General features: G+C 51.9%; 1 pseudogene; it reads left to right on the top strand.

The window, feature by feature from the left end:
- Positions 1-11,476: 11,476 nt before the first annotated feature.
- LOC119187820 (U2 spliceosomal RNA) lies at positions 11,477-11,650 on the top strand (annotated as a pseudogene).
- The last annotated feature ends 1,964 nt before the right edge of the window (positions 11,651-13,614 follow it).

Raw genomic sequence — 13,614 nt, 5'->3', positions numbered from 1 at the left:
GCGCCCGGTGGATAAACCGCCAGTCGGTGAAGTGCGTGAATGCTCCCGTGGTGATGAAGTGGGAGCTCACACGGTCTGCCGAGACGCAGGCCTTCACCTTTCCCAGGTTAGGTTGGTCGTTGAGGGAATTGTCCCGGACGTGGGCCAGCACGTCGCATAGCGTCCGCATGACCCGGTTCCTTTGTGTGGGTGGAAGCGTTGCTTTGCCACCGGTGATGGTGACGTGGTCCGGCCGCAGGGACCACGAAACTCGTAGCCGTCGGGACGCTTTACGGGCCTCGGTCCACACGCTGCTCAGCTGGGTAGCCGGCAGTGAGCGGGCGACCTGCAGATCACCGGAGAGGTATGCCTCCAACTCAGACCGCGTGACCTCCCATTCGAGACGAGGGGAGGCGAGCTCGTAAGCGTCAGACAGGGCGAGTTCACGTAGCGACTGGTCAGGAGTCGTGAGGAGCTTAAAAGCGGAGTCGATACGACAGATGACGTACAACTCCGCTGCCACCGGGATCGCTATAGCTCCTCCGGAGGCACTCCCGTGGACGTAGTTAGTCGAGGCGTTCACCGGCAGGTAGAGTACGTTTGACCATGGGCCTGATGGCGAGGTCCAAACGGTGCCAGTCGGATTTGGTCAAGACGCCGCACCTCATGGAAAAGCTCAGGGCGGAGAATACAAATGTCTTGAGGGATCAATGCGCTGCCAGCGGGCTAGTAGAGAGGAGAAAATAACCGTGGCGTTGCGGATGGCGTCGTCATTGACATTTGTCTCCGCTCGATGTGGAAGGAGGCAATCCACCGGGCATCCTATGTAGCAGAGCGGCTCGGAGTCGCTCAAAGCCGCAACCGAGATGCCGGAGACCCAGAAGACTATAGACGGCATTGCGACAGGGGTGACGCCACAGAGGTTAAGGGATAGGCCGAGTAGTGTTACCAGCCTCTCGACCTTGTCGATGCGTTGCTGGAGTAGGGCGGGAAAGTCGGCCAGGGGCGTCAGGTCTTCGGCATAGGCGAGGATGTTGTGGTCGTCCCCGTTGCCTTCGATGCCTCCCACCACGGGGTCTATAACCAAGTTGAAAAGCAACCCGCTGAGCGGGCAGCCCTGGCATAGACCTGAGTGAATGAAGACGGCTTCTGTCGTACCCTCTGCAGCAACGTTGACTGTCTTGTTGTTGTGGTAGAGGTCCTCGATGAGGGCGGTGAACGTCTCTCCGGCACCTCAACCACGGAGGGCGTCCAAGAGGGCCTGGTGAAGCACGGACGCGTAGGCGTTTGCGAAGTCCATGAGGGCTGCGCTAAACTCCGTGCCACCGGCTCTTGCTGCGTCCATGCGGTGCTGGAAGAGGTAGTTCAGCTCGAAGACGCCGTCATACAGGAGGAAGCTTTTCTGGCACTCGGACAAGACCTAGTGATTCATGATCCAGGCTTGCAGGCGCGATGCAAGACACTTGGCGTAGAGCTTTGAGGAAGTACAGCCAAGTGCGATCGGGCGCCAGTTGTCCGACACAGAGAGATCACCTTTCTTGTATATCTGGACCATACGCATCGTTTTTAATGAGTCCGTAGTACGACGGTGGTGAGCGCAGGCGTTGAACAGGGCCGACAGAAAGCGGGCCTCCGGGTCGACGGACCTGCAGTGCTGGTAGGTCAGTCTGTCAGAACCGGGAGCTGTGTTTTTTAACTTCCGGAGCCGGAGGAGAACCTCGTCAGTGGAGAACGACGCCGTGTTAACCGGGACAATAGCCGCGGGTCGTTGGAAGAGCGCTGACGTGTCCGCCGTGCGAGGTGACCAGGTGGAGGCCCCATGGTCCTGGATGTTGCGTGTGGAGATGGTGCAGGACCGTGTGGGTCTCTAGGGGCACAGCACGTCGGCGGGTCCTGCGGTAGAGACGCTGGATCTGCGTCACATTGTCCTAGTTGACGTCTCGAGCAGGGCGTCCCGGTGTTGATGGTGGGAGGCAGACAGCCTCCGTGGCCAGAGCAACAGCCTGAGACCACGCCTGCTCACACGTCGCCCTGGACTCTGGTGTCGGGGCTGATCGGAGCGTGGCTCGCAAGACGCGGATCTGCCCCGCAAGCTGCATTTTGTGGTCCGGTGGGATATCCATAGATGGTGCGTCGACAGGTAAGTCATGTGCACCGTCGTCGGGATCATCTGTGCCAGTGTCGTCCAACTGCTCGGAAAGGGAAGCGGATGAGGAGGATCTGGAACTGGTCGACAAAGGTCGCTGGCCGGCAGCCAGGACACTCTGTTCGTCCATCGACTCGTTGGCTGATACGTCGTTGGGGTCTTCGGTACCGGGGACTTCGGCAGGCTCCGTGGACATCCGTGAGGAAGCCCTCGAAGAAGACGACGTGGAGCCAGGACCGGTGTGACGGCGAGAGGACGATCCGGGCGTGGATGAGACCTCGACAGTTGTGGACGGGGAACCAGGATCTGGTAGTACGGACGGTGGCGTTCCGGGAACCGAAGCCGACCGCCGAGGCGTCGAAAAAGCGGAGCTGGTAGTGGCTGAAGATTGGCCCGGCATGGTAGACGCCTCGGAGCAGAGCGAGAAAACGACGCAACACAGCCATACTAAACAAAATCCTGCAAAGGATGCGCATCGTCCAAAGCGCAGACGCCCTCATTGCATGCACAAGGGGGTACATGGAATCGTAGCGGTTTCAACACGACCGCTTGCTGCGCGAGACAACACGCCAAGCACACGTGTCCCGGGCCCCCTCGGGAGAGCCGTCGGAAGTGGACCTGCGCGAAGTCTACGGGAACAGGTCACGACAGAATACGGAGGTGATACGCACTGACGACACGCTCGCGACGAATCAGGCGGGCATTGAGGCCAGCTTCGTCGACCATTTCAAGGCCATTTCCAGCGAGCCCGACCAAGATGCGTCTCACCCGAATCGGGCCCGTATACCAGATCTCTTCAGGAACCTGCGACGCCTAGAGGTTGACAAGGGCGTGTCTCTATGTGCCCCAGCAACCATGAAGGAACTTCGTTACGCCATCAAGTCGATGCCACCCAACTCCGCACCAGGCACGGACGGCCTCACAGCATGCTTCTACGCGACCTTCCCAGACGTTCTGGGAGGCGCACTCCTTGAGGTCGCCAATATGGTCTTGGTGAAGCACATGAAGCCAGCCTCTTTCGGTCCAGGGCGTACTGTTGTGTTCCTCAAGGAGGGGGCTCCGCCGATCGACCTGTCGTCGTGGCGCCCAATCACACTACTGAACGTTGATCACAAGATCGTGGCGACCGTTTTGAATAACAGAATCAAGTTCCTCCTCCCAGACAAGATCGCCCCGCACCAGGCCTGCGCAGTACCAGGCTGTTCAATATTCGGCAACTTCATGCTCACGAGGGACGTCTTTGAATACCCATCCACCAAACGCGCCACAGGGGCCTTCCTGTCGCTGGACCAAGCTACGGCCTTCGACAGTGCGAGGCACCCCTATCTCCACAAAACGCTGTGCGAGTTCGGCCTTCCGCGGATTTCATCCAAGTAATCGAACTTCTGTATGCCAACCGAGACTGCCGCGTCGTAGTGAACGGGTCCACCTCCGAAGGATTCCTCTACATGAGAAGCATTCGGCAGGGGTGCCCTTTGGGCCCGACCTTATTCGTCATGTCCATCGAACCCCTCCTGACAAACATCGCCAGTGACACGCACATCAGGGGACTCCCACTGACAGGCTCAGAAGAGCTCAAGATTCTCACCTACGCGAACGATACCTCGCTCTTCTTGAGAGATGCACGCAGCCTCGAGCGCTTCCATCAAGTCTTCCGATCCTATGCTGCGGCGTCAGGTGCGTCGCTGAACGAGCACAAGAGCAAGGCCCTCTTGTTCGGGCATTTGCCGGCCGAAGCGATGGGGAACATTGAGGCAGTTTCCACCGTGAAGGTGCTAGGTGTCTTCTTCACCTGCGAGAGCGTAGCGGCAGCCACCTGGACCAGAGCACTAGGTAGAGCACAGCAAATGGTAGAGAGGGCGAAACTCCTCGAACTGAACCTGTGAGAAAAGGCCCTGGCAGTCAAGACCAGCATCTGTACACTGCCCGCTGGGGTGCCTGTGTAAGCAGGCGTTTGGTGCGTAGCGACACCACGGACCCGAGCTAACGGCGGAGTTTCGACTCCCTTCCACGCTTAGCCGTGCGTGGCTTCGCCGTGTCTGGGGAAAAGGGAATCCTGGGGGTTGAGCCAATGCTAGGTGATTGGACCTTCAAGGCCCCCCAGCGGCGGCAACACACCCCTTTGGCCCCAGCTTCACGTAGATGGCACCCCTGGGCTGACCCACCCAGGGGAAACCGGCAGTCGCCTTTTCCTGTCTCTCCCTCTCTTCATCTTCGTCTTTCCCTTTCACTTTCAATCTTTCCTGTTCTCTCCTCTCTTCAATTTACTTCTGTTTTTCCTGGCGACAAGGGTCAACCTTGTGTGGCTATCCAAACTAGGGTAAACCATATTGGGTTGTAGTAACTGCGTACTGCTGGCGTTGCGCAGACATGTCCATATGCTCTTCCACGTCCCCTAGTTAGACTCCGTGGTGGGTGGTAGGTGCCGTTACTGAAAAATCTCAATTTTTTATGGGATCCTCGACCCCCTCTCTAACTGATCGTGCCTAGGGTACGCACCGACGCAACTTCACTACTTTGGCCCAAAAACAGAGAAACTTTCCCAAAATACCATGTCCTCCACTGCGAACAATCATCGACAAAAGCTAGAGCAATCTCACCCTTCGTTGTGGCCAAGTGCTTGAGAGAGACTATTGGAACCGGTTATAAGGCCACAAAGATGGCAAGTGGAGATTTGCTTCTCGAATTAAAAGACAAGGAACAGTACAATAAAATCTCGCCCCTTGTAGCCTTTGGTAACATCTCCGTCTCTGTGAGCGCACACCGTACAATGAATACAGTGAAGGGCATGGTATAGGACGAATATTTGATGACACTGAGTGAAGAAGAGCTCCTTGATGGATGGAAGGGCCAAGGTATAATACATGTCTAGCGCATCAAAATCACATGTAACAACAACGAAATAGCAACAAAGCACTTGATACTCACCTTCAGCTCAACTGCTTTACTTTATACTCTCGAAACTCGCTATATAAAACTCCAAGTCCGACCCTTAATTCCAAACTCGAGGCGTTGTTTCAAATGCCAGCGATTTGGTCATGCATCCCAGAGCTGCCGAGGGCAGCTGATCTGTGCTAAGTGTGGCACAACCGGCCACAGTGCTGATGAATGTAGTCATGATGAGGTCCTCTGTGCTAACTGCGAAGGTAGTCACCCCGCATACTCCAGAGCGTGCCCAGCCTGGACCGCGCTCCAGGCTGGGCACGCTTGCCCGGACCGTTGCACGCTTGCCCGGAGTTGCCCGGACCGCGCCTAGCGTGCCGAGGCCAACGCCACAAGCCCCCACGGCGGGAGCTGCCAGTGCTGCCCTGCCCACATTCAGCCTGTCCACACCAGTGACCTCTACAAGCTCTGGCAGCAGACAGGGCAATCACGAGGCCAAGGGGGCTTTATCGACCCCCAGCTTGGTGGGGACAAAGACTTCGTCGATCGAGGCGAAGTCTAAGCGTCCCACAGATCGCTCTGTAGAGCGGGCGTCCAGTGCCTCGCAAGAGGCTATGGACACCAGTTGAAGCCAAACGGCGCAAGAAGCGCCGAAGGAGCGGCGAGATTCTCTCGACCACCCCAAAAAAGACAAAACGCCGATTACAGGGCCTGACAAAGGCCCTGTAAAATGGGCTAATCTCCGTCTTTTATGCTTACAGCTCTTCTTCCTTTTTTTCTTCCACTATGGAGAAAATCATACAGTGGAACGTGAGGGGAATACTTAGAAATAAAGATGACGTCCAAGAACTTCTGAGTAAGTTTAACGCGAAAGTGCTATGTCTGCAAGAAACGCACTTAACTCCTCAGCACAAGGACTTTCTACGGCAATATATTATTTTCCTAAAAGACCGGGAGGATGCTGTCGTACCATCTTGCGGTGTGGCCATTATAGCTGATCAAAATATAGCATGCCAGCATTTGAAGCTACAAACCGCCCTTGAGGCAGTGGCCATTCGAGCTGTACTTTTTAATAAACTCATTACCATATGTTCTGTGTACATACCACTGCATCAACAGCTACACAGACATGTTCTAGAATCATTAATAGATGAACTCCCAGAGCCGTTTCTGGTTCTAGGTGATTTTACTGCACACAATGTCCTGTGGGGCGATGCTCACTGTGATGCGCGAGGACGTCTCATTGAGCAGCTCCTTTTCTCTTCTAGTTTATGTCTTTTAAATATAAAGGAGCCTACGTATTTTAGCCTTGCAAACAACACGTACTCCTCCATAGATCTTAGCATTTCATCACCATCCCTTTTACCTGTTTTAAGTGAACGTTCTTAAAAACCCTTATGGGAGTGACCACGTCCCAATCATCCCGAGTGCGCCGAACAAAGAACAACTACCCCGCAGGTTCCTCGATGGAAGATTGACTCAGCTGTTTAGGAAGGGTATAGAACTCTTACACACATGGCATGGACTGAGCTGTCTGCCCTGACCATTGATGACATTGTCACGTATTTTACAGCCTTTATACTTGATGCCGCATCTAAATGTATTGCCTAAACGAGCGGCATGTCTTGTAAATGGCGAGTCCCATGGTGGAATGACGCATGCAGGAAAGAGCGGACCACTCAGAACAAAGCATGGGCGTTGATTCGCGATTCCCCTACAGCTGAAAACCTGGAAAATGTCAATCGTGTCAAATCGCAGGCAAGGAGAACGTGTTGACAAGCTAGACGAGAGAGCTGGACAAAGTTTATATCGAGTATCAACTCATACACAGATGAGGAAAAAGTGTGGAATCAGGTAAAGAAAATTAAGGGCCAACAAACGTATTTCCTTCCACTAGTAAATAGCCTCGGGGAAAGCTTGGAGGATCAAGCCAACTTTCTTGGCACACATTTCGAACACATATCGAGCTCCTCACACTACTCCGAATCCTTCCAGAATTACAAGGCATGATTAGAAAAACAAAAATTAGAAAGAAAAGTCACAAGAAATGAGGCATATAATGAACCGTTCTGCTTAGCAGAACTGCGAACAGCACTCAGCTGTTGTAATACATCTACCCCAGGTTCTGGCAATGTAATGTACGCGATGCTGAAGGAACTAACTACCCTCCGAAACTCAAGAAACCCTCCTCTCTCTTTATTATCGCATATGGTTTTCAGGTGTGATCCCCTCCTCCTGGAAGGAGGCTGTTATAATTCCAATTTTGAAGCAGGGAAAGGATCCCTCTACTGTATCAAGTTACAGACCTACAGCATTAACAGGCTGCCTCTGCAACCTATTGAAAAAAATGAGTATTGCCGCTCACTCCACTACTTAGAAACAAACAAATTGCTCGACCTATACCAGCGCGGGCTTAGAGAGGGCCGATCTACCACCGACCATCTTATACGTATCGAGGCACACATATGCGAGGCTTTTGTTCATAATCAGTTTTTCTCAACTGTGTTCCTCGACATGGAGAAGGCCTACGATACTACGTGGAGATTTGGAATATTGAGAGACCTCTCACACATAGGTATACACGGTAATATGTTCAGTGTCATTGAAAGCTATCTGTCTGATCATACATTCCGCGTTACAGTGAGCAATGTTCTGTCCCGGACATTTGTACAGGAAACCGGAGTGCCACAGGGTGGGGTGCTCAGCTGTACGCTCTTTATTATAAAAATAAATTCTCTCCGTCTGTTCATCCCACGTAATATCTTTTATTAAACATATGTCGACGATGTGCAGATAGGTTTTCAATCGTGTTCTCTTGGGATCTGTGAGCGACAGGTTCAGCTTGCCCTTAACAAGGTATCCAAATAGGCTGATGAAAACGGGTTCAAACTGTACCCACAGAAAAGCACCTGTGACCTTTTTTCACGAAAAAGAGGCTTGCACCGTGATCCTGAAGTGGTAATTAAGGGTGAGCGTCTACCCGTGAACACAGAACATAGGTTCCTAGGTATAATTTTAGATTCGAAGTTAACCTTTGTACCGCACATAAAACTTATTAAAATAAATGTTTAAAAACAATGAATGTACTAAAGGTGCTGTCACGAACAACGTGGGGCAGCGACAGAAAGTGCCTCATGAATCTGTATAGAAACCTTATACGCTCACGCCTTGAGTATGGGGCAATAGTCTATCACTCTGCCACGCCAAGTGCTCTGAAAATGTTGAACCCTGTTGATCCTCAAGGCATCCGCCTGTCCACAGGCGCCTTTAGAACAAGGCCAGTTGAAATCCTTTATGTGTAATCGGACGAGTGGTCACTCCATCTGCAGAGAACATATTCTTCCTTCATATATTTCCTTAAAGAAAATGCGAACAGTGATCAACCCGCATATTCCGCTATCAACGACCTGTCCAGCTCTCAACTTTTTTTGCAATCGGCCCGCAATAGCACGCCCTTTCTCGCTGCGTGTTAGAGATTTAGCTGAAGAAACAGATGTCCCACTGCTCGAATACCCCTTCAGCCCACCCGCTCTGCGGCTCCCGCCATGGCAGTGGCAGGTTATAGACTGTGACACATCTTTCGTAGCTGTCACAAAGCATGCCTCCCCAATACACATTCGGATGTATTTCTTAGAGCTGCAACATAAATATGACTGTCCAGAATATTATACTGATGCATCCAAGTCCCATACTGGCATGTCCTATGCGGCGGTCGTCCCATCCTTCTCGGATGCCGGCATTCTGTCCACCAACACAAGCATTTTTACAGCCGAGACTTACGCGTTAATGGTAGCCGTTAAACACATCAAAGAATTGAATACGCCATGGGCAGTTATATACACAGACTCCCTGAGTGTGGTAAAAACGTTGAAAAATCTAAAAAAAACACAGAAACCCTATATTTATATCCCTCTATTCAATACTCTGCGCGGCCTATGCTTCCAAGCATTATATCGTCGTGTGCTGGGTGCCAGGACACCGCGAGATCGAAGGAAATGTGTTGGCTGACCAGCTCGCCACGTAAATCAACGGAAGCACTGCCAACTCTTCAGTTGCTGTCCCTAAAATAGACCTAAAACCAAACATACGAAAAAAGCTCAGAGCTTACTGGCAGAAGTTATGGGATCTACAAACTCATAACAAGTTACTCTTGATCAAACCATACCTCGGTAACTCGCCACCCACGTCGAAAACGCGCCGTGCAGAGGTCAGTCTCTGTCGGCTTAAAATAGGACACACCTTTTGTCCGGTGGTGACCTACCCAGCTTTCACAGATGTGGCCGTCCACTTACCGTACTCCACATACTCCTTCAATGCTCTGAGCTAGAGGCTTACAGGAAAAAAACATTTTCCACTAGCGTACAAGAAACACATACCTCTTCACCCAGCTATGTTTATTGGTCGCGAACCTCTTTTTAAATATAATGCATTGAATGCATTCTTAAAGGAAGTAAAAACTTTCCATGTTATCTACTCAAGTGATCGGTAGCACAGCTTCTGAAAGAAGGCTGCTGCTGCGGATGCTACATCCAAAGAGAGCACCTGTCTCCCGGCTTTTGGGACCAGGAGCGCTGGCGAGGTATCGCTGCTAGTATAAAGCTCCTATTCTATGGTGTCATGATAACTTAAGACTCATTCTCACCAGGCATGCTTCACTTCACTTTCATGATTTTAATAAATATATGTCTTACGCACCTTTAGAGCACAGAATCTTAGGCCCTTTTACAGCCACATAACATAACCATTGCTCTGATCCAATATCATTTCCTGGCGCTCTTTGGCCATCAATGGCCCTTGCGCCATTGAACAACATATATCATCATCAGCATCTGTGCCCTGGCATTTTATGCGAGCCGGTTGTCTGCCATACCCGCGAGTGCGGCAAGTCAACTAAACAAGTTCATCACTTCTTTATTGTGGGACGGGAAGCCACCACCAGTGAAACGGCATCTCTTGCAGCTCGCACCAAACGAGGGGGGCCTTGGCCTTCCACGTGCCCGGAACCAGGGCAGGATCCTTGCTCTGAAGACTGTGCGAGCCCTTGTCAACGCAGAAAATTACGCCGGAAGAAGCATGCTCCTCTATTGGAGAAGTGCATCCAACAGTTGGCTCGACACCGGCAGACGCATGGGTCCTTTTGCTGAGACGCCCTCCCCTTCTACAAGGGGGCAGCAGTGACTTGGCGCATGCTCGTCAAGGAAACCCCTGATAGCGAGGTTGATTCCGACACGCCGACGCGAATTGTGGAAAGCATTACCATGAGTCAACTGAGCGACGACGACAGGAAGCGCGCGAGGAGGGTGAAACGTGCCGTCGCTTCACTCTGCCGAAGTGCCCCCCGGGAAGCCCAAGACTTCCTATGGAAGATGACGTGCAATGTCCTCATGACAAAACAAAGGCTACAACACCTCGGCATCGTCCCGAACACCCAGTGCCCGAACTGCCGAGAGATGGAGATGCAACCGCATGCATTACTGGAGTGCCTGGCGGTGCGACCAGTGTGGCGAATGGCAGCGCACTGCTTTGGCATCCCCCCCCTACCACAAGCGTAATAAGGGAGCCTTCGCCAAGCTGGTCATGGCATGCACCCTGCTCGCGATTTGTCAGCTGCGGTCGCTAGTGGAGGTCGAGCAAAAACCTGCCGGGGCGGCGTTCCCCGTAGTGGCACGAATTAGGCAAATGGTGTGGTCGCACCTCTCGACGGAACTCGAGTCCAGCGGCGAGGAAATGTTCCTCCACCGTTGCACACCAGATTTTTGATTTGATTGATATGTGGGGTTTAACGTCCCAAAACCACTATATGATTATGAGAGACGCCGTAGTGGAGGGCTCCGGAAATTTAGACCACCTGGGGTTCTTTAACGTGCACCCAAATCTGAGCACACGGGCCTACAACATTTCCGCCTCCATCGGAAATGCAGCCGCCGCAGCCGGGATTCGAACCCGCGCCCTGCGGGTCAGCAGCCGAGTACCTCAGCCACTAGACCACTGTGGCGGGGGGCACACCAGATTTTTTATTTCTGCTGGATGGCAAGCTGGTTGCCCCTGTAATCCCCTATTAAACCCCCCGCCCACCTGCGCCAATTTCTTGTGCATCCTAGTGCTCAAGATTCGCCTTTGTATATACATGTAAATAGATGAGTGTATATAATCTTGTAAATTCATCTGTATCGTTTAAAAATTTTGTCGTTGGAGTGTTCGCTATACCTGCACGAGAATGTAGTTGGATGGGTGCGTTCTTAAGTGTGTGCACAAGTGAACTCGCACGTGTCTCATTAGTTTATGTTTGTTTTCATAAAAGAAATCGTGTATTTCTGTGTTCACTAATAGCGCCCTTGCAAGATGAAAGTCGATGTCTTTTCAATACTGTAATGTGGACCATGTATGCACTGTATATCACAGCTATGTCACCAGCTGAACTGTCGGCTGCGTATTATGTATAAGGGTGCTCTACGAATGGTGAGTCTCATAAATTCTCTTTGTGTAGTATCTGTTCTTACCAGCTTAATATTTGATACGGAACCTGTTTGGATCCAAGATATTAAACTTATTTTTTTGATGCGGTGGAGTGCTTGAAGGTTGCTTCACCTCCGCCACGGGTTGGCCCGGTAGTGCACTACCTCCGAGATCGGCCCATTCACCCCTGCGGGGGTGAGTTCTACATTATTCTCAATAAAATAAAGAGTGTCCGGATTTACCAACGATATCGGGGTAAACCGCGTGGGTGCGGCGAGTGTCCGAAGCATTGGCGTCACGCCGCCTGGGTTGACGCGATATTCCCGGCCACTCTCCCGCGTGCCCGGGGAGTGCGCTAGCTGTGTTCATTCACACTTATGATTGCTCAGGTAAAATATATGTTTTTGTGGAAATTTCAGAATTGGAGAGACCCGACTTTTTTGTTTTTATGTTAACACGTACATACTCCAAGTTTTTTAACATCCCTACTAACTCATTAAAACTAATGAGTAATTTATTATTACCATTTTCAGAGGAAAGGTAGAAGTGCGTATGTGCCAAACTATTTCCGCTTTTAGAGTTTGCCCTTTTCGGGAAAAAAATAAACAGCTTCTAATGGGTGTTGGTGTTTGTGTTCACAGTTGCAGTGACAAGCAAAGGGATTTTAATTTCACTTCTTCACGAGACGTGTTAACCTGAAGACGCGTGGTCTCCCCTCGTCTTGACATCTAAACTATTCCCCATCAAAAAAATAAGATCGCAAACTACGCCACACGACCCACCCCGCACACACCTGCAGCACGGTGGAGCGGCAAAGCCCCGATTTGCTTTTCGTGTGTCAGCTGACCTGGTCGTTGCCACGTTGTCCTCAGCTACCTCGCTAGCGCCCTCGGTCATCGCCTTGTTGATGATGATATGATGATATGTGGGGTTTAACGTCTCAAAACCACCATATTATCATGAGAGACGCCGTAGTGGAGGGCTCCAGAAATTTCGACCACCTGAGGTTCTCCAACGTGCACTCTGATCTGAGCACACAGGCCTACATTTCGGAAATGCATCCGAAAAATGCAACCATCGGAAATGCAGCCGCCACAGCTGGGATTCAATCCCACCAACTGCGGGTCAGCAGCCGAGTACCTTATGGCCACTAGTTCACCACGGCGGGCATCGCGTGTTTGTTGATCATACACTACATTACTGGACATCATCCGCATACCAGCTCATCCGTCGTTGGCTCTCGTTAATTACAACAAACATCCTCCCATGCTCAACTGAATGTAATCGCCAGTTGCTGGAAGTTCCAAAATTTGCGCACTAGACGTACAGACGCACCACGCACGTACCTGAAGCGCTCTGGAAACCAGGACGCGTGAGATCACGCCCCGGCCGGGCTTTGCTGTGCTTTGCCTCTGTACCTACTCATCACTCCTCACAGCTTCACTTAGCCGAATATGTAGAAGTCGAAAAAGCAGAACAACAAACCGGTCAATCCCCCACATTGGGTGTGAGCCACAAGTGAAGGTAAACAAGAACAAGCAACACCAGCGAGCGCAGTGAGGAAGTTATCGTAGTGGGGCGAAATAATCCATGAATATGGCTACACGTTGCCGCATGGTCACATTTGTGCAACCACCCGTCTCCCGAAGACCGTCTGTCGCGGGTCTACTCGCACCTCACTCAGCAGAATTCGACTTGAGTACTTCTCCACTGATTTCCGCGACCACTTGACGACCGCCTTCTGCTGCCTCATGTCCGGCCCCATCGACGGAGCGCCGCGCCAGCGCCTCGTACACGCCACTGTAGCACTCCCACCCCTCGGAATCAGCAAAACCTGGACCGTTTCGGCCACGACAGGCAGAGCCTGCCGGCCGGTTGAAGACTTGAACGACATCGCAGCGCCATTTCGCACACTCACGTTCCGTCACCCTCTGCCACATGACCCTTCATTCACCGGCATCACAACGCACGCTGTAAACGTTTCGCACGCATTCCCGGGTCCGCTTTTCATGGCAGGATCGTCGTTGACTTCGGTGCGGTATTCCGCCACGTCGGAACTTGCAAGGCATGCGATGAGTGAACTGAAGCATCCAAAGGCACCATCTTTTTGCCGATGATTGTGGTCGTCGTTGCAGAGGCGTTGCTTGGGC

Source organism: Rhipicephalus microplus, chromosome 6, assembly GCF_043290135.1.
Source record: "Rhipicephalus microplus isolate Deutch F79 chromosome 6, USDA_Rmic, whole genome shotgun sequence".
NCBI lineage: Eukaryota > Metazoa > Arthropoda > Arachnida > Ixodida > Ixodidae > Rhipicephalus > Rhipicephalus microplus.
Note: the sequence above shows the minus strand (reverse complement) of the source record. Positions and strands in the feature narration are given on the sequence as shown.